This window comes from Canis lupus, chromosome 12 (assembly GCF_003254725.2).
Source record: "Canis lupus dingo isolate Sandy chromosome 12, ASM325472v2, whole genome shotgun sequence".
Taxonomy (NCBI): Eukaryota; Metazoa; Chordata; class Mammalia; order Carnivora; family Canidae; genus Canis; species Canis lupus.
In genome coordinates, this window is record NC_064254.1 from 16,109,137 (window position 1) to 16,134,145 (window position 25,009).

Genomic DNA, 25,009 nt, shown 5'->3' on the forward strand with positions numbered 1-25,009 from the left:
ACATATAACAATATTTTACACCTTCACATTCAACTATATTAAATAAATGCAAAGATCTCTTCCAAGCATATCCAGATAATTTGATGAAAGTTTTGCTTCGCACAGAGATCTCTAAAATCTGAAAAAAAACTGTCACAGACATGGAGATTTTTAAAGCAGAATTTGCTCATATCAGGTTCTTTTAGTCTCCACAACATTAATTCTTATAGCAAAACCTTGGCTATTGATGTCTACTCAATCATCATACTTCTATGTATTCCCAGGCACATATTCCCAGGGATCCATGGCACACAGTAAAGAAAATATTTTTAGAACATTTTCTTCACTGAAAACCCAAAGTGAAACATTCATGAAAGCTATGTACACTTAGAAGGTACAAGAGTCCCATCAAAATTTATACCTCAAGTGATGGTTCTGCACCATATCAGAATTAGTGTGAGTTAGCAACTTCATATTGCACAGGCAAGACCCTGGAACTATTTCTGCTTCCATATTATAAGCATAAACTCAGAAATACTGTGAGTTTGATTCTAGATCACTGCAATAAAATGAATATCCAAAAATAGTGAGTATCACAATAAAGTGAGTCAAATTAAGTTTTCGTTTCCCAGTATATATAAAAGTTATATTTATTTATTTATTTATTTTAAAGTTATATTTATACTATACTATTAAATGTGCAGCAGCATTATGTTTAAAAAACACACATATCTTAATTTAAAATTACTTTATTGCTAAAAAGTGCTAACCATCATCTAAGCTTTCAGAGTCATAATTGTTTTGCTGGTGGAAGGTCTTGCCTCATCTGTGATCCTGATGTCTGTTGACTGACCAGGATGTTGGCTGCTGAAGGTGACAATTTCTCAAAATAACATAACAATGAAATTTGTCACATCAGTTGACTCTTCTTTTCAAGAAAAATTTCTCTATAGTGCGCGATGCTATTTTATAATGTTTTGATGTACAGTAGAACTTCTTTCAAAATTGGAGTCCGTCCTTTCAAAACTTGCTGCTGCTTTCTCAACTAATTTTACATAATATTCTAAATCTTTTGTTGTCATTTCAATTATCTTTATAGCGTCTTCATCAGTAGTTTCCATTTCAAGAAATCACTTTCCGTTCTTAGCCATAAGAAGCAACTCCTCATCTATTCAAGTTTGATCATGAGATTGCAGCAATGCAGTTCCATCTTCAGGCTCTACCTTTACTTTTTTAGTTCTAGTTCTTCTGCTATTTCCACCCCATCTGCTGTTACTTCCTCCACTGGCGTCTTGAACCCTTTGAAGTAATTTATGAGTTGGAATCAACTTTACCAAATTCCTGTGAATATTGATATTTTGACCTCTTTCCATGAATCATGAAACTTTTATAATGTCATTGAGAATGATGAATCCTTTCCAGAAGGTTTTCAATATCCTTTGCCCAGATCCATCAGAGAAATTCCCATCTGTGTCAGCTATAGCCTTATGAAATGTATCTTTTCAAAGATTTATTTATTTACTTCAGAGACAGTGTGTGTGCAAGCAGAGGGAGGGGCAGAGGGAGAATCTCAAGCAGACTCCCTGCTGAGCACAGAGCCTGACTTGAGGCTTTATCTCATGACCCTGAGATCATGACCTGAGCCTAAATCAAGAGTCAGTCACTTAACTGACTGAGCTACCCAGGCACACCTGAAATTCATTTCTTAAAAAATAAGACTTGATAGTCAAAATGGCCCCTTGATCCATGGGCTGCAGAATGGATGTTGTGTTATCAGACATGAAAACAACATTAATATTGTACATTTTTATCAGAGCTCTTGTGTACTGCATTGTTAATGAGTAACAATATTTTGAAATAAATATATATTTTTTCTGAGCATAGGTCTCAACAGGCTTAAAATATTCAATAAACCATGTTGTAAAAAGGTATGCTGTCATCCAGACTTTGTTGTTCTATTCATAGAATACAGGCAGAGTAGGTTAGCTAATTCTTTAGTAACCTAGGGTTTCTGGAATGGTAAATGAGCACTGGCTTCAACTTCATAGAATTGAAGAGACTTAGGGTCTTACTCTCCAGTAGGCTTTGGTTTAAGGGAATGTTGTTGGTGATTTGATCTTTTATCCAGATGACTAAAACTTTCTCCCTATCAGGAATATGGCTGTTTCAGTTTCTTATTTGTGCGTTTACTAGAGAGGCATCTTTAATTTCCTCCAGGATCTTCTCCTTTGTTTTCATAACTTGGCTGTTTGGCATGTGAGGCTTACCTTTTGGCCTATGTTGGCTTTTGACATGCCTTCCTCACTAAGTTTGACCATTTCTAGCTTTTGATTTAAAGTGAGATGGGGATCCCTGGGTGGCTCAGCGATTTAGCGCCTGCGTTCGGCCCAGGGCACAATCCTGGAGTCCCAGGATCTAGTCCCGTGTCCGGCTCCCTGCATGGAGCCTGCTTCTCCCTCTGCCTGTGTCTCTGTCTTTCTCTCTATCTCTCTGTGTCTCTCATGAATAAATAAATAAAATCTTTAAAAAAAAATAAAGTGAGAGATGTGCAACTTTTCCTTTTGCTTGAACACGTAAGAGGCCATAGTAGGGTTGTTATTTGACCTAATTTCAGTATTGTTCTGCCTCAGAGGATAGTGAAGCCTGAGGGTATGGAGAGAGATGAAGGAAAGGCTGCTCAGTGGAGTAGTTCTAACACACAGAACACTTGTGATTAACTTTACTATCTTGTGTGGGTGTAGTTCACAGCTCCCCGAAACAATTATAATAGTAACATGAAAGATCATTGATCACAGATGACTATACCAAATATAATAATAATGAAAAAGTTTGGAATATTGTAAGAATTAGCAAAATGTGACACACAGACATGAGATTAACAAATGCTGTTGGAAAAATGGCGCCAATGGACTTGCTCAAACCTGGAGTTGCCACAACATTTCATTTGTTAAAAAAAAAAAAAAAAGTAATATCAGCAAAGTGCAATAAAATGAGATGCCTGTATAAACACTGATATTATAAAGAAAGTTAGTGTACTCATAAAGTGTAATATGTTCTGACTTTCCTTTTAACTACTTGTGGGGGAGTGTGGGGTGTGGAGGCTCCAATTTCTTTTTTGCCATGAAACATCCCCTGCAGAATTGTATCTGAATATGAACTTCTATATTACTTTTTATCCAAGTTATTTAAAAATGGTTAAACATTCAGAGACCAAGAGCTGCAATTACTTGTATAACTCAGGACACACTGCTCTGGTTTGCATTATGCAGAGAATTCGGGCAAAAGCACACATAATTTGACTTTTTTTCCCCGCTTCCAAATATAATGACACCAGTCTCTTCTTTCTCTTTAATGGAACATGTCACTGAAGGTCACTAGCCAATATAAATTTGTTAAACCCAGTGCCATGTGTGAGCAGCCCTCTTAAAACTGAATTCTTTAAGGAGAGGAACCTTGCCTTTTATGTATTTTTGAGCCCATGGTAAAGCTGGACACAGTGGCTCTATAAATATAATAACAAAGGTATTATTATAATGCTCCTATTCAACAAGAAAATACTCTTTTAGGAACATATTTTCTTACCATAAACTTCCTTAAAATGGGTATATATGAAATATATACATCATTAGGATACATTTATTATTATCAAGCAGTATGTCAAATAAGCATTATTAAAAGCATTCATATCTAGGAAAGTTGAAAGAGGGGAGCACAGATTTGGTTCAGGGGTGGTGCAGTGGAGGAGGTTCTAAGAGCTTCTTTTGCATAAAAGAAGGACTCCCAGGAAAAGACATGCCCACAAAACTGGATAGGCAGGGTGGGGTCCTAACAGAGGAAGTGACAAAGGATAGGCTAGGCTCTTTCATCCTTAACAAGTCTTGAGACAGAGTTATTTCTTAGTTGGAGGAGGCTGGATGGGATTCCTAGGAGGGCACCATGTCCTTTTCTATGTCTAGGCAGATTCCAGAGTATAAGCTCTAAGCCACCACATTTGTCATCCATGAATTGTCAGGTCCCTTAATGGGAGGCCTTCAAGTAAGTCTCCTCTGATTTCAGAGATATCTGCACCTCAGTTTCCCAAGAACTCCATCTCTTTGCTGATATGTAAAAAAATACCTTTAAAATGTGTGTGAGTTACAAGAAAAACAAAAAACAAACAAAAAAAAATGTGTGTGAGTTACAGAGAGATTCCACAATGGGGCTTAAATTAGCTGAGATAACACTGTGATATGAATTGATTTTAGTAAAAATATAATTGGGTCTGTCAATCTGTAAATGCCAGGTTACCAGGTCCTTCATTGTGTGGATATCCAGGAGGGCCTCTGGTCTAGTAATTTCTATAAAGGAGGAATGTGCATGAGGCCAGAAACATGAGACTGAGGGGAAAAAAAAAAAGAAAAAGAGAGACAGTTTTGAATATCTGATGATTTTGCCCTGGAGAGCTCTTGTTTCTCTTCAGTTGAGCAGGACAGACAGCTGATGTACATTATGGGATTTTTATCAGGCTACTGGAAATGGCAGCATCTTTACTTCACATGATTTATGAAGAGTATTTTGGTTTATTTGACACTTACTTTATTTAAGACAGCATCTCTCTTAGAAGGGTCATTAATCAACTCCTGAGGTCCCTGAGTATGAAATCTGACCATGTCCTGCTTACCATCCCCAGTGCACCACCAACAAGGGGCTGTATCCACGTCTGAGAGGGCTGCCAGCCCCCATGTTCCCAGCCAGGCAGCAGCTTTTTGGTCTTACCATTATGCATGCAAGTTTTGCCAGAGTCCAATGAAAGATATATATTTGCACTTGGCCCTTTCTCTCTCTCTCTCTCTCTTTTTTAAGATTTTATTTATTTATTTATGAGAGACACACAGAGTGAGAGAGAGAGAGAGAGAGAGAGAGAGAGGCAGAGACCCAGGCAGAGGGAGAAGCAGGCTCCATGCAGGGAGCCTGACGTGGGACTCGATCCCAGGTCTCCAGGATTATGCTCTGGGCCGAAGGCAGGCGCTAAAGCATTGAGCCACCCGGGCTGCCCTGGCCCTTTCTCTTTGATGAGTTTTTCCATATTTGGAAGGAGACATATTTCTAGATAGACAAACATGGCATTGAAGATGCACAGCTAAAGCCAAGTGTTTCAAATGGCAGCTGAAAGGCCAGGAATTAAGTGCATGAATAAAGGAGCACATTTATAGTGGTAATTTCAGATGGAGAAAAACAGGTAATTGTATAATCATTACTGTTTGACTGAAGAGCAATGAAATGCCTTCTTTACTTGCTGTTAAAATGTTATTTGCTTTTAAGCGTATTCTCCAAGTAGGATATGAAGAAACAATAAGTTTTTATTTTCACTTATACTGTACACTCTTCGAATAAATTCCTTTTCTGGCCTGAAGCTGACAAAAGGCATCCATAGCATAATAATGACATCATAATAGCAGGGCCAAGGGTAATGGTCATCCTAAGGCCCAGGGAACTTTCCTAGGTAGTGCATCATGAGTCCTCCTAAGCTTCCTGTGAGGGAGGTAAAGAGAAGCCAGCATCATAGTGATTATATTGGTGGGGAAATGGCCATCTGAAGGTCAAGTTATCCAGGGACTAAGGGGCTTCCCAAGGACACAGTGGATACTCTAGAAGTCCATGTAATGCTACAAAGTCCAAAGGTGGGCCTCTAATTCCATGCAGCACGGGAAACACTCCCATCTAGCTTTCTACACAGAATCCCTTGAAGAAACATTTTCTTTCCTCCTATCTGTTGCAAAAGCTGCCAGGCATGGCAATTAACATCAACTCTGGAGCCAGGCCGCCTGGGTGCAAAGGTCTCTTCTGCTCCTTGCTAGCAGTGAGACCTCACACAAGTGGCCTATCCTTTCTTAAACTCCATTTCCTCATCTGAAAGGGGATTATAATCAAAGCAACTGACTCCAGGGATTATTGAAAGGATTCGGTGTTGATCTGTATAAGGCATTTAGAACAGTGCTGGGCCCATGCCAAGCCTCATGTAAGTGTTTGCTAAGTGAATCAAATCACTCATCGCTTTCTGCTTTCCTTCACATTTTATTTTTCAGCAAAAGCAAACTGTTTGTATTTTTATAAGCTTACCACACCGTCAGTTTACTTGCATGCCTTCGTTTCCAAGGTTTCCATTTCTGGAAGTCTTCTCTCTCTTAGACAAGACCTCTTCCTTCCATGGCCACCATAGTTGACTGGTCCTCGTGTGCAACACGATGCCTATTAGAACATCCCTTGTATTGTGTCCCAGTTCCAGCTAGAATGAAGCCAGGTGGCCTCTGACACACATTGGTCCTTGACTTCCATTATACTGCTCTCCTAGTTTCCTCCTTTCTTTCTGGTCAGTTAATCTTAGCTGCCTTTTTGGATGCCTATTCTCCACTCCCTACCTTTAGGGCTCTGTTCTACATTCCTTTCTCTTTTCACTAGATGTACTTCCGCTCCCAGATGCTCTCTTTCACTTCCCAGACTGCAAAGCCATTTTCCTGACCATTTCTAAACCTATTTCCAGATTTTTCTTTGGAGTTTCTGACCTATATAATCAAATGGCTACCACAGTCTCTTTCCTCACAAGCTCCAAAGGCACCAAAATCTCAGCATGTTCAGAATTGCACTCCATTTTTCTCCCATTTCAAATCCTCTCCTTAAAATTGTCACTTACTCTGGTAATTCTCTGAAGTGAGCCGTGCTCAAAAATTACCCCTCATTCCTTTCAATTCTCTCACTTTCTATCCAACCCCTGGTCCCCTCAGCCAATCTCAGCAAAGTCTTAGGAAAGCTACTACATAAGTTGACAAAATCATGTAATAGGGGCCCTTCTCACTTCTAAGGAGTGTTTTCTTTTTAGCACAAATGAACTTCAATATTGGGATTTTGGGTTGACTGCAGTAAGGCCCAGACTGGATGGTTCATTCCAGGATTCCTTTGTTTGTAATTAATTATAAGTCTGAAATCAGAATTCCATCCTTTTATTTTGTTTCTTTTCTTGCAAAAGCTCCTTCCTACATCTATGGTCATGGAAGGGGCTCTGTTCTATTCCATTCATTTCCAGACCAGATAGAGCTTGACCCTCAAATTTCCCCATCTCCCTTCAGCTCCTGAATGTGAGCCTGAAGTCTCTCAAACACCTCTACTGAAGAAAGGGGACCCTGGGTGGTTGTGAACTCAGAGATGGAAAGTTTAGTGAGTGGTTACCTACAGCTCACTGACCCCTAAAATGCTTGTTGACTAAACACAAGTATTGATAACATTACATACTCACTGGAATAGTACATATCTTTATAGAGAGAACCACCAAATCATGTCCTCTCAAGTAAATTAACATTTCCATCTTTACTAGATCTATCAGTAATAATTAAAATTTGTTTTCATGCTTGCTCTTAAAATATAGGATAAATGTAGGGAAATAAGGCTAACAGGGTCAATGTGTCAAGTACTGAGAAGGCAAAGGGGGGATAGAGGTGGAGAAAAAAATAAGTTTGGAGCTTTCTAGTGAGTGGAATAAAGGTGTAAACACATTATGAGAATGAGATTAATGGTATTCATATGAGAAAAGCACAACTTTTTTTTTTTTGGTTTCTGAAACCTGGGATAAAATTCTTTTCCTAAAGGGTACTTGATGGGCTGTAGTGAACTATGTCTAGAGCAAATGTTTCAATAAATCCAATGGTGAGTTTTCTAGGGCTACTTCTTAAGAACGGTCTTCAGTATAAGAGATGGCTCAGTGTCAAAGCAAAACTAAAGAAGAGCATAGTTTTGAGGGGCATGCATGTTTTGGTACAAATGCATGACTATACCATGGTGTAGTATAAAGGTTAAGAACATGGAAACAACTGCCTGAGTTTGGAATCCAACTTTGCTATTTCCTTGCTATGTGTCACTGAATAAATTACTTTCTCTCTCTGGCTCAGCAGAGTCATCTGTAAAGTGGGAATAATAATATTATCCACCCTCATAGATTTACTCTGAGGTTTAAATTAGTTGATATGTATGAAGGGCTTAGAATGGTACCCTGTTACAAAGTTTAAGCTATTATTAATCGAAGGTTAAAAGTGTAGACTATTCAGAAGAAAGATAACCTGCAATTTAAGTGACATACAAAATAAATAGCATTTTTGATCATAGGAAGTGAGAGTTTGAGATTAGACTTTCTGATAAGAACCTCACCTGCGGACATTCTGTATGGATGCATTAAAGGAAGAGCCATATGCTCTGATAATCAACCAAGTGGAAGGCTGGGTTGACATCAGTAATGGAAGACCATCCCTCGACTATGAGCCCCGCAGGGCTATCAATGGAGGAATCCAAATATTTCTCAGGAAAGAATTGTGAATCCATAAGATCTTCAAGGTCCCTAGTTCTGTGCGATAGACAGTGCTTGGCTTAAATTTTCAAAGTGAATATGAATATTTATACATCTGTCTATATATCTTAATGGGGAACCAGCAAATATTTTAAGTGCTTGCAAATTCCTAATGAGTCCTGCAAGATGAACTAGATTGAAATATACCTTCAGGTATCTGAATTTTGATTTGCTATGTAGGACAGTAAGACATAAGTCAATCAAGAATTGACACATCATAGGCTTAGCATCCAAATAGTTAGCATAAGTCCATTCTTTTGTAGGTCATCAGTACCACTTAGTAATTGAGGCCAATCTTCATATATGAGGGGAAAATGCCCTGTCTCCAGAAATAATGACACCTCCTCTTTTCTCCATTTCAAGCAACAAAAATTTATCTGATGATTATATCATTTTCCTGAACTGTTAACCATTTATTTTGATTACCATGCATTATAAAGCAAATAATGACTTATTCCTAAAATGTCAAATGACTAAGTTGTTATGATTCATTTGATTATCATAGTAAATAATTAGAATGTTGTCTTTAAAAATTCTTTGCAGAATAGTATAGTCATCTGTCCACAACTTAAAACATTCACGTGTACATTATTTGTATCCATGCCACCAAATTCCACATAAAACTATTACACTGAACACTATTAAATATGCAAACCTCCTGGATAGCCAGTCAAGAAAAAAGAAAAATTGGTATGGTGCTTGATTTCCGGACATTGTACAGATCTAAATCTAGCAACTTAATTTAGTATGTGTGACTTAGTTTGCTAAAGTGCATATGAACAGTTCAACTTGACCAGTATTACCTTCAGTTCAATTTTAAAAGTTCTTTCTTCTAAAATATCTTCCATCAATTCCTTCTAAGGCTGCATCTTTTTCATAAAGCATTTGGGGCTGAACTGAAATGAAGTGGCAGCTTTTCACTCCATCACTCCCCTCTGCAGCCCAAATTTCTGTATTCATTGGCTCACTTCTTTCTTACTCACTGTGATTTTGTTATCTTTGTCTTTTAGTCATGGGTATAATTTGTACTCCAATGTAAAATTGATGTCCATTTTGAGAAGATAAATTTTAAATAAAAATCTGCATGCTTCTCGTTCTTTTGAACAACTCAAATCATTGGATATGCACCGTGTTATTTAACTAAGACTTTAAATATTTCACTCAACCTATGTCTAAAACTAAAGAAGTTGTTGTGTTCGTGTGGTGGAGTACATTCAGTTGAAAAGGATATCATCTAGCTGTTTATTTGGTATGTTTACAGTCGATATTTCATTTTGAGTAAGTGGCTTTTGTGTGATAGAGACACAGAGGCAGAAATCTCATCTTTTTAAGGAGTCTCTTGTCAGTAAATTAAAGCCATTTTCCTTTATGTTAGTCCCATATAATGCATACAACCTTACTGCGGAGGCTATTCTTAGGTTAAATACATGAATTAAACTATGAAATCAACTGTGAAGTATATCAGTCTTATGCCCTTCACTTGTGGCATTAAATTGTATTTAGAGATGTGTTCTTATAGTGAATCTATATTAGGAAAGAAATTAATATGTTGGATTTTTTTTTTAAAGGAGAATATGCTGTGGGGCACTTCTTATTGTTTAGATGTCCGCATGAACTCAAGTGGAGTAATACCAGCTGGCACACCCTGTGCTTTCTGCCACCTTTCATTTACATCACCATTGAGGCTGTCTTAATATTCTCTTCCTCAGGTACCAAACCACATCAAGGGAGGCCCCAAACACTGTGAAAACATTTTGAGAGAAGTTAATCAGACCCAATACACTCACATATTCTAGCTTGATTGTTATTGCTTTAAGTAAGTTGACTTATATTCCATTTGCATTTAACCATGCCTTCGATTTCTTTCATCCATTCATTTATTCAACAAATATATAGATTGCTGTTTAGGTGCCACTTTTAGGTATAAGGATATAGTGACAGGTAAAGAAGGGTTCTCACTCTTATTGATATTACGTTCCAGTGGGGGAGATACGCAATAAGTAGGTTTTTACAAAGCATATAATGTTAGGTGATGATAAATCCTATAAAGTAAAACAAAGTTAATGAAGCAGATAAGAAGGGTAGAAAGTGCCAGTGGCATGTGGTTCAGAGGAAAGACTCATCACTTTATTATCTGGGTGACAAAGTGATACTTAAGCAGAGAGGTGAGGGGCATTGAGATACATAAATATGCAGGGGAAGGAAATTTCAGGCAGCGAAAAAGTATGTGCAAAGGCCCTGAGGTAAGAGTATACTTGGCACATTGGAGGAACAGCCAGGAGTTCTTTTTTTTTTAAAGACTTATTTAAAAAATTATTTATTTATTGTTTAATTTAAAGATTTTATGTATTTATTTATGAAAGACACAGAGAGAGAGGCAGAGACATAGGCAGAGGGAGAAGCAGGCTCCCTGCAGGGAGCCCGATGTGGGACTCAACCCCGGGACCCCGGGATCACAACCCGAGCCAAAGGCAGATGCTCAACCACTGAGCCACCCAGGTGTCCCTAAAAATTTATTAGTAGACAGAGAGAGCACAGGAGCAGGAGGAAGGGCAGAGGGAGAGCATCTCCAGCAGACTACAAGGTAGTGCAAAGCCCCAATGTAAGGCTCGATTTCACAACCCTGAGATTATGACCTGAGCCGAAACCAAGAGGCAGATGCTTAACCTACTGAGCCACCCAGGCACTCCAAGAGCTACGAGTTTTGATGGAGCTAGTAAGGAGTGGGAGTCATAGGAGAAAAGGTCAGAGATAAAATGGACCGTGGAGAGCATACTGAGTGGTTGAGATATATTGTGAGTGCGAGGTGAGGCCCTGGGTCATTTGAAGGAGAGGAGTGACTCTGATTTACATTTAACAGCATCAGTTAGGGGATACTGGGGAGGACCCTTCATGGGGAAAAAGAGAGGACAAGGTAGGAGGTTACTGCAGTGATCAGGTGAGAGATGACGCCTTGGGCCAGGATAATGGTGGTGATGGTGGTGACAATAATGAGATTGCAGGTGAGTATTTATATAAACGGAAGGAAGGGAAAGCAAATGAAGGTGATGAAAGAGAGTTGTCAAGGGTTATTTCATGCTCCAAGTTTGCTATTAAGTTAGGGAAGGCTGGTTTGTGAGGGAACAATCAGAGACTACCTGCTGAGGTTGTTGGGAGGATAAATGAGCTGATACATGCTCGGGTAATTAGGGCAGCATTGATACAGGGTGCTCACTAAACTCAACACAACTGTGCCTGTGATTTCTTCATTTCCGCAGGCACTTTGTTTAAATGAAATCTCCTGAAATCCCCAATCCTGCTCTAAAACTGATCTTTTGCCCTTGGTTTGATGTAGCATTCTGTGCTTTTCTTAATATTATTTGGAATTTTAAAATCTGCCACCCTATAACAGCTCGAACTTGAGGTGATTTAGACATCTGTTCCTGGGAACTAGGAATGTTGTAAGGGACATTGACATAAAGCAAAAGCACTGTCATTATCCAGACGTAAACTATAATTAGAATCATAATTGTTTTATATTCTGTAAGAGGTCTCCCAGTGTAGAAATGGATTTGACCACAGCTCTTTTGTGAACTTTTTGTTTTGGATCTCATAGGTAACCACAGAGAAAATCATAAACCAAACTATACAGAAATATATAGAAATATTTCAACAGGATCTTTAAGATCATTATACAATCTTACTGGACAATGTAAACTGTAACTAGTCTGTGTATGGATTTTAAATTGCCCATATCATGTTTCCCGCATTTTGCCCCATGCAGTGGATTTAGGAAGAAGTATTAGGTGGCTACTCAGCAACACCTGGGTGCATGCTGCCTATGTATTCTTCTCCTAGTGGATGACTTTCAAAATAAAATCTGAGAGAGAGAGGAAGGGATGGAGGGAGGGAGGGAGAGAGGGGAGTGGAGGAAGGAAGGGAGGGAGAGAGAGAGAGAGAGAGAGAGAGAGAGAGAGAGAGAAGAAAGGTAGAGACAGACGCAATTTAACAAATGACTTTTTTTCACCTCCAAAGGGAGTTACCCAGTCACTTGGCTGAATATTTTTCAAACTTAATACCATAAAGCATTAGCCTTTTCTAGGTCACTGTATTGCATCTGAGCCTAAAATTAAAACCATAAATACTTAAAGTCTTAACTCCTACCCTCTTTGAAAGCCTGGTAAAAACAGGCTTTCCTTTGCCACTTTACTGTGCTTATTTATGTGCGAAATAGCATTTTGAAAAATATGGCTTAAAAGCAGAGTCACACAGAGAATAAAGGAAGAGAAAAACCAATTTACATGTTTCCATTTTCTTTTCCTTCTAGTTATTCCCTCCTGCTTAGTATCAGGATTCATATAATTTTCTATCCAATTTCAAGAGGGAGGAACTGGCCATCCCAAGCTAATAGCCAAATCAATACTAAAATCTAGAAGGCGGCCGTAAGTCTAACATTTCCCGGAGCACCTGTTCCATTGTTGCTCAACAACAGATAACTAAGAAATACTGATTCTCTGACACTGCATCTGACTCACAGACCTTTCACGATCTGGTCTGCCTAGTGAGAAATAATATCAGTTGTTTTTGAATAAACTTTTCCTGACTTCCAGTGTGCCTGTCAGTTGGCAACCTAATGTCACTCTTCCCTTTCTAACTTCTCCCGTGTAAGGTGGGAGCCATATCCTTGGGAACTACATTTTCTAGAATCATGTAAAGTTTCAAGACACCTGGAAGGTGGAAGAAATGCAGAAATCATTCTTATGTTCTTCTAGCAAAAGCCAAAGCCACCTGTGCTCTGGCAAATAGAGAGATGTGCTGTGTGGAAGCAGCCGTGGCAACTCCTGACTTCCTGAAAGCTTCCTATGTGCTCTATCTCTTCTGAAGCTCCTGATTCCTTTGATTAAATCTTTTCTGGCTTGAAATGCCAATTTTTCCTGCTCCTGTCTAATATATACAGATTGGGGAGGAGGAGAAGGACTGGGAGACAGAGTTCACTACAAGAATACATGCTGCCTAGGTTAGTCTACTGGGAGACATAGCCATAAAGTAGCAAAACAGATGCCACATAGAAACATACTACATACTCCAGACCTGGGAGCTGACCTGAGTGGGAAAGAAGTCAAACATATTACTAGCTGCTTGACTTTGAATAAATTACTTGGCCTCAGTTTACTCATCTGTGAAATGTAGTTAATGACAGTACCTACCTCATAGGATTTTTATGTGGATTAGTGAGTTAATATTTGTAAAATTTGTAGGAAAAGGAATGACACACGGTTAGTACTGTTTGATTTTTTAGAAAAAGATTTTATTTATTTATTCATGAGAGAGAAAGAGAGATGCAGAGACACAGGCAGAGAAACAGGCTCCCTAAGGGGAGCCTGATGTGGGACTCAATCCCAGGACCATGGGGTGATGCCCTGAGCCAAAGTCAGACGCTCAACCACTGAGCCACCCAGGTGTCCCATACTATATGATTTTTTGTTGAAGAAAAGGTTAATGTAAAAAATACATACATCCAAGGGTGCCTGGGTGGCTCAATTGGTTAAGCATCTGACTCTTGATTTCAGCTCAGGTCACGATCTCAGGGTTGTGAGATCAGGCTCTGCCTCGGGCTCCAGGCTGGGCAAGGGGCCTGCCTAAGAGTCTCTCTCTCCCTCTCCCTCTTAGGGGCCTAAGAGTGCCCCTCCCCCACCACTTTGTGTGCTCTCTCAAATAAATAATAAAAATAAAAAATACATACATTGAGATTTCCTGAAAAGTCATCTCCTTGGGAGGTTCGGCTCTAATCCCAATGCTCAAAACGTTTCTGGAATGTGGACATTTCAAACTTGTAGTGACACACTATCCAGCAGCCACATCAGAACAATATAATTTCTGATCATGGTCCTTCTGCCTGGTGCTGGAGGCTCCCAAGTCCCTATATTTCTCCCTAACCATCTATCCCAGCTTTGGATGAAAAATTGTATTATGCAACTTGGCCATTCGCCTTGTTCATGTGCTTTAGCTCTGAATGATTTAGGACTGTTTATACAAAATCAAACACACTCTCAAAAGATGAAGCATTGCTACCCTCAAAAATGTTCAAAACAGCAGAGCATCCAAAGGGATTCCAACTGAGCAGCTGCAAATGTGTCCTGGACAATGGCTCTGTGACTGGCATAAGCTTAGAGCTTCTCAGAATAACTCTTGAAAAGGATAGAGCTCTTGGATTGATATATTTAAAGAAAAATAATTTTTCTACCCACGAATACGTGGCAGTTGCCCTTCATAAATTCTCGGGTATTGCAGTGAGAATGCAGAATAAGAACATACCAACACAATTAAAAACATAACCAAACACCTTCAAGGACAGAAAATGTAAGCTGCAAGGTCAAAATGATCTTTCTCTGTTCACCTTGTCACAGCTGGCAAAGGTGCCAGGGCTGCCCTAGCTATTAGGCACAGGTTTACATTTGAACGCTCCAGTTGGGAAAAATCTGGTTTCAAAAAGCAAGCAGGGCTCTTTATTTTCCAGCAAACCAGTGTTTGCCCTGCAATGCTTTCCTCTGCATACATTACTCAGTTTTGCAAAGTGAGACATACTTTTTGTTACTGGCGGATGCCACCCAGGGGAGAAAGAGGAAAAAAATAATCTCTGCCTTCTTTTTTTCTCTCAGGTGTAAAAGTTTTCCCTCTAGTTCCTTAGTATCTCAGTAATCAGTTGAGAAATTCAGCAAGAAGATGTCAGATAACCTGAAATATATTTTTCCAGGGATTTATTTTAACAATGAATGAAAGCCTTCTGTGGCAAACCTGCTTCTGTGACAGCAGTTTGGAACTTGCTTATGAATTAATCTTTTTTATGCAGTTTCACAAGAGACTGATTTCACCTAATTTTTCCATTTCCATCCAGTTGAATGTAGATATCAGTAATTTATCAAGATGAATCTTTAGGACATACTTAATTTCCTAATTCTATCCATTTGGGGCAAAATCTTAGATTAAGGATTGCAAAGACCTCATATATTTTAATATTCAAAAATACTTAGAAATGCAAATCTGGGATTTACATAGACAAATACATACAATGCTCTGCATGCTTAATGTAAGGCTTATATAGTCCTATAGATGTTTTTAAAAGATTTTATTTATTTATTCACGAGAGACACAATAAAGAGAGGCAGAGACATAGGCAGAGGGAGAAGCTGGCTCTATGCAGGGAGCTCGATGTGGGACTCCATCCAGGCATTCAGGGATCCCGCCCTGAACTGAAGGCAGATGCCCAACCGCTGAGCCACCAGTCGTCCCACCTATAGATTTTTTTTTTTTAATTCTTTGATGATAGTCCACGAATGTCTTTTTTTTGTGACTTTCTATAATTTTCCTGAGCATACCCTCATTCACTTCTTCATTCAACCAACCCTGGGTGAATGCCTATTGTGGTTTTGCATTTTGTGCCAGGCCCTGGGGAATATGCAGTTCTTAATCTGGAGGAAATCACAATCCAGAAGCGAAAAGTGGGTGGGGCTGTAAAGTGTCCAAATTATCAAATAACTCTCAATTATAATGTATATATGTAAGTCAGTTTCTCAAGCTCATCTCTCATCCCCAAATGACAGTTCATCAGGGGTCTGAATACTATAGACTTTAGGCCAAATCCAGGTTACTGCTGGGTTTTGTACAATTAAATTTCACTGGGACATAGCCAGTAGATCTAGGATTACTTTCAGTTACAAAGACAGAGCTAAATACTTGCCAAAGAGAAGCTTGCAAAACCTGAAATACTTACGACCTGGCCCTTTAGAGATGAAGTTTGCCTTCTCTTGGTTTAGATTATTAGAGCTGCAGATACGGTGTTTGAACACAGTTCCCTCTGGCTACAAAGCCCCTTCCACCTTATTTAATCAAACTTTTAGAATCATAAGAATCTTAAAGATTTCTCTAATAAGTTTCTACTTTTTTTAAAAAAAGTAGTACATATTTTTATACCTTTTTCTAAAAAAGTTTTGTAAAAAAAGTTTTTGATGTCAGACTATAAATTCTCCAAATTAGTCTTCAGAAACACTTTCTACTTTTGCACATATCAGTTCAGAAAGGGAATGGCAGAGCTGGGGAGCAATAGATACAATGAGAGAGTACGACTGGATTGTCTCAGAAGAGCTTTCCAGCACCAACATCCCATAGCTCTATGTTTCTATAATAATAACTGCATGGGCTAAAATTAAATATAGCACTGCAGCTGGAGCAAACACACAGCACAATGGTTTATGGAAATCAGTTAAGGACAGATAAATCCAACTGTAACTGCACCATTACAGATCCAAATCTTCCACATCTTATTTTGCAAAACTAAGGCTAACCCTTGATCAATCATGTATTATTCAAAGAACATTCAGAAAACATCAATGAAAAGAACTTGGCAGCATTCTCAATTCATCTCTGACACGCATTAGATCCTAGCAGGTGACAATGATATGAAAAAGTGCCCTTGAATAAAAGACAAAAAAAATTAGCAAAAATCAGCCTGATGGCAATAATTATTTCTTCAAATTACTGAGTCTTAATGATCCATGAAGACACAGAGCTAAAGCTGTAACGTGGGCCTTTTGACCTGAGAATGAATGGGCTGAACAGATCTATATTTAGAAGCCTTCTGGAAGACTTACATTTGACCAACAAGTCAGTTGCAAGAGGAAAAGAGAAGTAAAGGGGACCAGCCCTCTCATTCTCCTTTAGGCTTCTGTAATTTCAGTTATGCTTGCTAATAAAACTCAGGAACATCTCTCTTACCCATCATCTGCTCAACAAGCATGTATTGAAGACCTCCTGTTTGCCAAACACTGAGCTAGGTGCAGAAAATGTAGTGGACAGTAAGGCAAACTTGCCCCTTGCTTCATGGTGCCTATGGTTTCGAAGGCCAAGAGACGCAGGGAGCCCTTAAAATATAATACAATGTGCTAGTGGGTGTAGCGGAATGTGGACTCCTACATGAATGTGCCCGGCTGATTTGACTTGGCTGAAGCTGGGGTGTGAGGGTCCTCCCTGGCGGGTCACCCCAGGCCTGAAGAGAAGTGGGAATCGGTGAGCTCTTCTCTGCTCCTTCCCCTCCCTCTCTTTACAGCTTGTCTTCCACCCATCCTTGTTTATATCTGCTCAAAATCAGAAGCAGGAAATTGACCTCATGGCCATTTCAGAAGGTGGATGAATGCAGGGTCGTGTATCCAGCAGGAATCATCGGTACAGGTAAATGCTAAACAGATAATAAAAAAATGACAAAACTAAAGGTGACAAGATCCATTTACTTCTGCAAGGCAGTGATATAAAATGGGCAAAAGACAAAGCAGAATGTGTCTTCCATGGAAACTGAGCCACAATGTTTTGCTATAATTGTTAAGTACAAGACTGATTAGCCGGAGTATGCTAAACATTTTAAACATCGTCAAGTAAAATGAATGCTCTAAGAGTTCACCTTGTTAATTCTGAGAATCCATCCCTCTCAAGACAGGATAGGGTTTAGTCATCCAATTTGAGAAGTATAATCTTACTTTGGAAATGTTACTGGCACGTATAACATATTTGTTCTTTTGAGAGAAAAAAAAAAATAAAACTAACCCTTGTGTACACCCTACCCAAGCGTAAGAAATACATTACAAAGGCCTTTTCCTGATTTTTTTTATTCTATCTCTACTTTTAATGAATCTTTTAGAGATGTTAATGTCTATAATAAGCAAAAAAGTGTGAAACTTATTAGTATCTTCACATTTCCACCAAACAATTTAAGGACATTTTATTTATTTATTTATTTATTTATTTATTTATTTATTTATTTTCATCCTATTTTATTTATTTATTTTTTAATAAATTTATTTTTTATTGGTGTTCAGTTTGCCAACATACAGAATAACACCCAGTGCTCATCCCATCAAGTGCCCCCCTCAGTGCCCGCCACCCATTCACCCCCACCCCGCGCCCTCCTGCCCTTCCACCACCCCTAGTTCGTTTCCCAGAGTTAGGAGTCTTTATGTTCTGTCTCCCTTTCTGATATTTCCCACACACTTCTTCTCCCTTCCCTTATATTCCCTTTCACTATTATTTATATTCCCCAAATGAATGAGAACATATAATGTTTGTTAAGGACATTTTATATTGGTAACACGACTCCTCCCATATATAATTTTGTCTAGTAATTTAGCTCTATCTTGATATCTTTATGTACCTTTCCCCTCTCCTGTCTTCTTCCCAAAGAAAGTAATAATTTTCTTTAAAATATTACTAGCATGTATAACATTTACTATTAGATATTGTTACCATTTTATATAAAACTGACCAAAAAGTTTATATTTTCTTTTTTCACATTACTTTGTGTATCTTGCATCTTCTTTTCAGGATCATTTACTTTCTTCTTGAATTGCAAAATTAGCTGTTCCTTTTTTTTTTTTTTCTTTTTAGAGTTTATTTATTTATTCATGAGAGCCACCGAGAGAGAAGCAGAGACATAGGCAGAGGGAGAAGCAGACTCCTCACAGGGAACCTGATGCAGGACTCGATCCTGGAACTCTGGGATCACAACCTGAGCCAAAGACATATGCTCAATTGCTGAGGCACCCAGATGTCCCAAATTTAGCTGTTTCTTTAGTGTTAATTCACCTTTTAACTAAACTCAGTTGTTTTGTTTGCTTTTGTTTTCATTTATTTGTTTTGGGCTTGAGAAGACAGTATTTTACACTCATTCATAAAAGATACTTTTTGCTGGACAAAGAATTCCATATGAACAGTGATTTTTTTCTTAGTGAATTAAAGATAATTGTGTTTCACTTGTCATACTTTTTGAATTGTCAGTTGAAATTTTGTTCCATTGTGTGTTCTTTTTCTCTCTGATTGCTTTTTTGCTTTTAAAATCTCCTCTTTGAAAAAAAAATAAAATATTCTCTTTGAAAAAAAACTAGAATATTCTTTGTCTTTAATATAATTTTAAAAAAAGATTTTATTTATTTATTTGAGGGAGAGAGAGAGAGAGAATGAGCAGGGGGAGGGGCAGAAGGAGAGGGAGAGGAGGCTCCCTGTTCAGCAGGGAGCCTGATATGGGGCTCAATGTGGTGCTTGATTCCAGGACCCTGAGATCATGACCTGAGCCAGAGGCAGATGCTTAACTGACTGAGCCACCCAGGCGCCTTGTCTTTAACGTTCTATAATTTCTTTTTTTTAAAAATATTTATTTATTCATGAGAGACACAGAGAGAGAGAGAGAGAGAGAGAGAGAGAGAGAGAGGCAGAGACACAGGCAGAGGGAGAAGCAGGCTCCATGCAGGGAGCCCGACGTGGGACTCGATCCTGGGTCTCCAGGATCACGCCCTGAGCCGAAGCAGGCACCAAACCGCTGAGCCACCCAGGGATCCCCAGTTCTATAATTTCAATATAATGTGTTTGGTTTTGGATATCTTTTTATTTATACTGCTTACATTCTTTAAGTTCTTTCTATTTATAACTTCCAGAATATTCTTATTTCTTTGGATATGACTTTTCTGCTATTCTTTCTATTCTTTTATGAAGGAACCAAGATTAAATGTCAGTTAAATCTTCTCATTCTATTATGTGTGTTCCTTAACCTCTCCTTCATAATTTTTTTTCTCTTTGTCTAAGTGGTATTCTATAGTTTCTTCAAATCTGTTTTTCAGCTTACCTTCTTTCTAAGTCTTGCCCATGGACTTTTAAATTTGATTTTTATATGTATTTTTAATTTCTAGAAGCTTTATTTGGTTCTTTTGCAAATCTTGTGCAAATCTGCCTTATGAGTTTTTAAAAATCTGGAGTATGGAGGCACCTGTGTACCTCAGTTGGTTAAGCCTCAGTTGGTTAAGCCTCTTGATTCCAGCTGAGGTCATGATTTTGGGGTCATGGGATCTGTGCTCAGCACAGAGTCTGCTTGACCCTCTCCCTCTGCCACTCTCCCGGCTTACACTTTCTCTCTCCCTCTGTATCTATCTCTAAAATAAATCAATCAATAAAATCTTTTTTAAATATCTCAAAACTCTCATTCTTGAACTCTATTTTATTTGTACACATGGAACATACTTATTTTATATATTGCACTGGGGAATTCAAAGATCTATAATCCCTAAGGTCTGATTCTGCAGTTCGTTCTTTCTGTTATCTCTGGGCTCATCACTGTTTGTGGGCATGTGCTCTATGTGAAACTTTATTTTCTGTAATTATTTGAAGATGGCTCTTAAAGCGTATTTTTCGAAAGAGTATCCATGTTTGCTTCTAAGTATAGAATTCCAGATAGGAATTCTCAATTTTCTTTTTTCATTTGACCCTGCGCCATAAGCAAAAGAGACATGCACTCCCTACCTGTTTCCCTCTATGAAATCAGGTTTTCTCAGTTCACCCTTTGAGGGTCCTGCATATGTGTGAGATCCTAGTTCTGCCTCCTACTCCATTCAGGTGCCAGGCTTTCCCTCCCGGCTGGTCAAGCATGACCCACTGAAACCCAAGCCTTAGACTATGGGGTCACCAACTCCCCTCAGGGCAAATGCTAGCTTCAAGTCACAGTTACATTTCTGGATTTGTGCTTTCTTTTAATTGTTAGCCTCTGATTCTTTTCATTACTTTACTGCCAGGTCAACTTCACCATAAAAAAAGTTTTCTTTAATATTTTTAGGTATTGGTGCTAGGTAAATTTTTTCTGAATATCTAAGCTGTCGAATTTCCAGGAAAGAAAAAGAAAAATAATTTGGAAACGAGCAAAAGGCTGATTCTTCAGATCTGATGCCTAGATTTCCTAGAGCTCTGATGGAGAAATTTGTTTTGGGGGCCTTTAAGAGTGACTGGACATACTCAGAAGGCAGATCACACGTCTGTCCATCACTAGAGCAAGGAATGTGAGGAATAATTATTGAAGCAGTGCCTACAAGTTTAACTTTTTTGCTTTCTGACTTTATAAAAACAGAAGACAATACTCATTGGAGAAAATGAATCTTGGGTTGGAAGACAGGTGGGGGCGGTAAACAAAGGGTACCCATATTGGAAGGGGACTAAGGCTGGACAAGGCAAAGAAGGGAAAAGAAAAGTCACAGATGTCAACTTTCAGTTGCTCAGCAGGATGCACCTGGGCTTGCTAAGAGCAGCTCCTCTCTAGAAATGATCATGCATGTGTCTTCAGGAGCCTGATTCTCGGGGTTGTCTGCCTTGTGTCTCTGAAATACAACTTTGGATCAGAGAACTTCTGCCTCAGGAATGTGCTGTAGTTCACTATTTTATTCATCCATAAATATTTTAAACATAATATATTTTTGAGTGACTACTCTCTGCTAGGCTGTGCTGGGCCTGGGGATAGAGTGTGGAACACCAGACATGTTCCCACTGTCTCTGGTATTAGGAATTTTAAAATCTATTTGGGAGATAGAAGATTGGAGCAAATACTTGAAAACATGTTCTATTACAATTTGGACAAGTACTATAAAGAAAGCTAACTCCACACCCAAGAGTGCAGATACCAGACCCTTGCTAGCCATTTGCAGTGACTATAAATAACAGTCTCCTCTACTTAAGTAGCCTGGGGAAATGGTCCATTAGCTGTGATTTCCCCACATTCTGCTCATATTTTTGAAAACAGAAAAAGAAAGAGAAAAAGATCAGTGTAGATGAGTTTTGAAATGGCTGCGTACAGAGTTCTGAGATTTATCAGGGAGTAAAATGGAAGTTTTAGGGCAGTGTCTTATTCTGTTCAGGCTGCTGTCATAAAGTACCATTAGCAGCAGAAAGTTATTTCTTAGAGTTCTGGAGGTTAGAGGTTGGAGGTCAGGGTGCCTGCATAAGTGGGTTCTGGTGAGAACCCTCCTTTGGGTTGCAGGAGCTGACTTCTCCTTGTGTCCTCACATGGCAGAGAGCAACCAGCCATCTTGTGACTCTTACAAGGATGCTTATCCCTTTCCTGAGGGCTCTGTCCTCATGATCTCCTCTATGCCTGATTACCTCCCAAACACCCCATCTCCAAATACCATCATATTGGATGGAAGGGTTTCAACATATTAATTGAAGGGGATATACACAATCAGTCACAGTTCTCCAGTTTGGAACACTGGAAAGAAAATAGAACAAATAAAATTCCTAACTTTTTCTGTATAATTTCTTTTTGACACTATAGTGAGAAACTTCAGGAGACATTTAAATTGTTCTTCAGCACTTTTTAGATGCCAGAGAGTGGTTCTATTGACTGTGAAGCTGTGCTGTCCAGATTTATGTGTTCTAAATTATTATTAATGCAATTATCTGTTCACTTGTCTGTTTCCTCTGTAAGGCCCTGATCTCGCCTTAATTTTTTTGGTAGCTTGGATATTTAACTGGGCCTTGCACATGGCATGTGTTAAGACAAGGCTGTTTTCATGGGTATGTGGCTGGTGTGATCACACTGGGCCCAATGCTGAGAAAAGTCACACTTAGTTTAATGTTGTCCTGCTGTCATCTTAAAATTCTTAATTTCTGATTAAGGGAGCCCAGATTTTTATTTGTTACTGAGTTCTGCAAATTATGTAGACAGCACTACACTCGGTAATTATTTGTTGAGTAACTGAGGATAGCCCATATCCCAAACAAGAAAGGTAGATATGGATTTTTTTTCTCTCTTTCAGTTCTAAAATGAACCTTCCATCTTTCTAAGAAGATCCTTTACATCCTAGAAGAATTGTTAACCAGGTATCAATCTTCTATAAAGAAAAGGAGAATTGAAGAGAATTAAGGAGAAAAAGGTGGACAATGATCTGCACAAAATAAACACTGATTAATTTGTGTGTGAATATATTATAATCATCTTTAAAAAGTTGTCTGAGCCAGAAAAAAAAAAAAAGAAAAAAGCAGGATAGAGATGTTATAAAACAACCGAGATAATATACCAGTGATTAAAGTTACCAAAAAATTCTAGGTGAGAAGATATACTGCATGCCCAAGAAAACTGTTTAGGGACAAAGCAACATTTATTCACCGATTATGCTATAATGGAAGATTTTTAAATCTTGTTTGTCAAGTATGGAACATCAGGGAGGCAGGGATGTGAATGTGTTTGAACAAAAATTGGGGGCACCTGGGTGGCTCAGTGGTTGAGCATCTGTTTTGGCTCAGGTCAGGATCCTGGGATTCTGGGATCCAGTCCTGCATCAGGTTCCCTGCAGGAAGCCTACTTCTCCCTCTGCCTATGTATCTGCTTCTCTGTGTCTCTCATGAATAAATAGAATCTTAAAAAAAAAAAAGAACAAAAATTGAACAGAAATACATCTTCTAGAATAGGGGACAATGAAATGGGTAGTATTAGTGATAATTTGAATTTATTGACAAAATACTGATATTCCATGTCTACTGGAATGTAAGCTTTGGTGATGGAGTTCCCCTAAGAAGGAATAAGTTGTCTTCTGGGCTGTGTTCCTGCAGCATTTACTTTTCTATCTTTGCTACAGCTCTCTTGGCCTTGTACTCCAATTACTCTGCAATTATTTGTTGTCAGTCTGTCAACACCAAAAGATATGAGCGCCTCTAGGGCAGATTTTAATTTTTATTCTTAGCTTCTAAAAGAGTGCCTGGCACAAAGTAGTCAGTGAATGTTTGTTAAATACACACGTGCGCTCGCACACACACACACACATCAAATTAGTTTTCAAAATCAAACAACATAGACATTTGTACATTGAAAATTCTAAACTACTTTAGAAATGCCCTATAATGATTGTGGTGATGAGGATGAGGAGGATAATGATGGGAGAGATGATGAGGATTAGGATAATGACAAAGTCAATGATAGCATATACACTTCAGAACAAAAGAGCATACCCTTAATTTCTGGATAATGGTGAATGCTTGTCCTAGGAGTTTGTGACAGGTTTGGCAATTGTACACAGAAAAATTATGACTATGTGGCTATGTGCATGTGTTTGTTAGTTTTTCCTCTGAGGATGAGATCCTTATCTTTCATCAGCATTTCCAATAATTTTGGGTTTTTTAAAAAGTTAGGAATTATGCTTTGTGGGAGATATACTACTTGCATGCTAGTGTAGTGATTGATCTCTGAGTTTGGATGAGATTTTAATCAAGAAGTGCCTGGCAGTATCTTATTTAGCATATAAGTAAAATCACTCCTACACCATATATTGCAAAATAATTATTAAGTTAAGTGATCTGAGATATCCTTACAGGAAATATTCTAGTATGAATACAAAGTGGCATTATATTAAATGATATTATATTTAAATGAGGGTAGTCATTGAAAGATTGGAATTGGAGTGTCAACCATAAAGCACATTAAATGTATTAATGGAGAAGCAGAATGAGGCCAAGTATATCTTGCCCAAAGTGCTTTGTAGGTAAAAATATTCCATCAAGAAAAAAGAATATTTAGGTGATGTATTGATGTAACTAAAGACTGTGAAATAATTTCCTAGGAAAACACTAACTGCTTAAATGATAACATTACATAAAACACTATCTGATCTAAACTGGAACCTTCCTTCAGTTTTGAATGCTGTCTGCCAAAATGGATTGCAGGAGCAGGAACTAAACATCACAGTAACTTCTGTCTAATTTTCCTCCCTAACATTTCCTGTAGGAAAACTTTACATCCTCATTCTATATTTAAAAATAATTCTACTTTTTAACTTTCCTACTTCCTATTATGATGAATTACAATTGCCCTCAGCTCAAAATAAGCCACAT

At 38.4% G+C, this 25,009-nt stretch overlaps 1 long non-coding RNA gene across 1 annotated transcript; it reads left to right on the forward strand.

Annotated features, from left to right (window-relative positions):
• Nucleotides 1-5,476: 5,476 nt before the first annotated feature.
• Nucleotides 5,477-23,106, forward strand: LOC125752211 (uncharacterized). Its single transcript, XR_007401165.1, has 3 exons — nucleotides 5,477-5,639; nucleotides 17,433-17,554; nucleotides 22,942-23,106. It is a non-coding gene; the product is annotated as an uncharacterized LOC125752211 (long non-coding RNA).
• The last annotated feature ends 1,903 nt before the right edge of the window (nucleotides 23,107-25,009 follow it).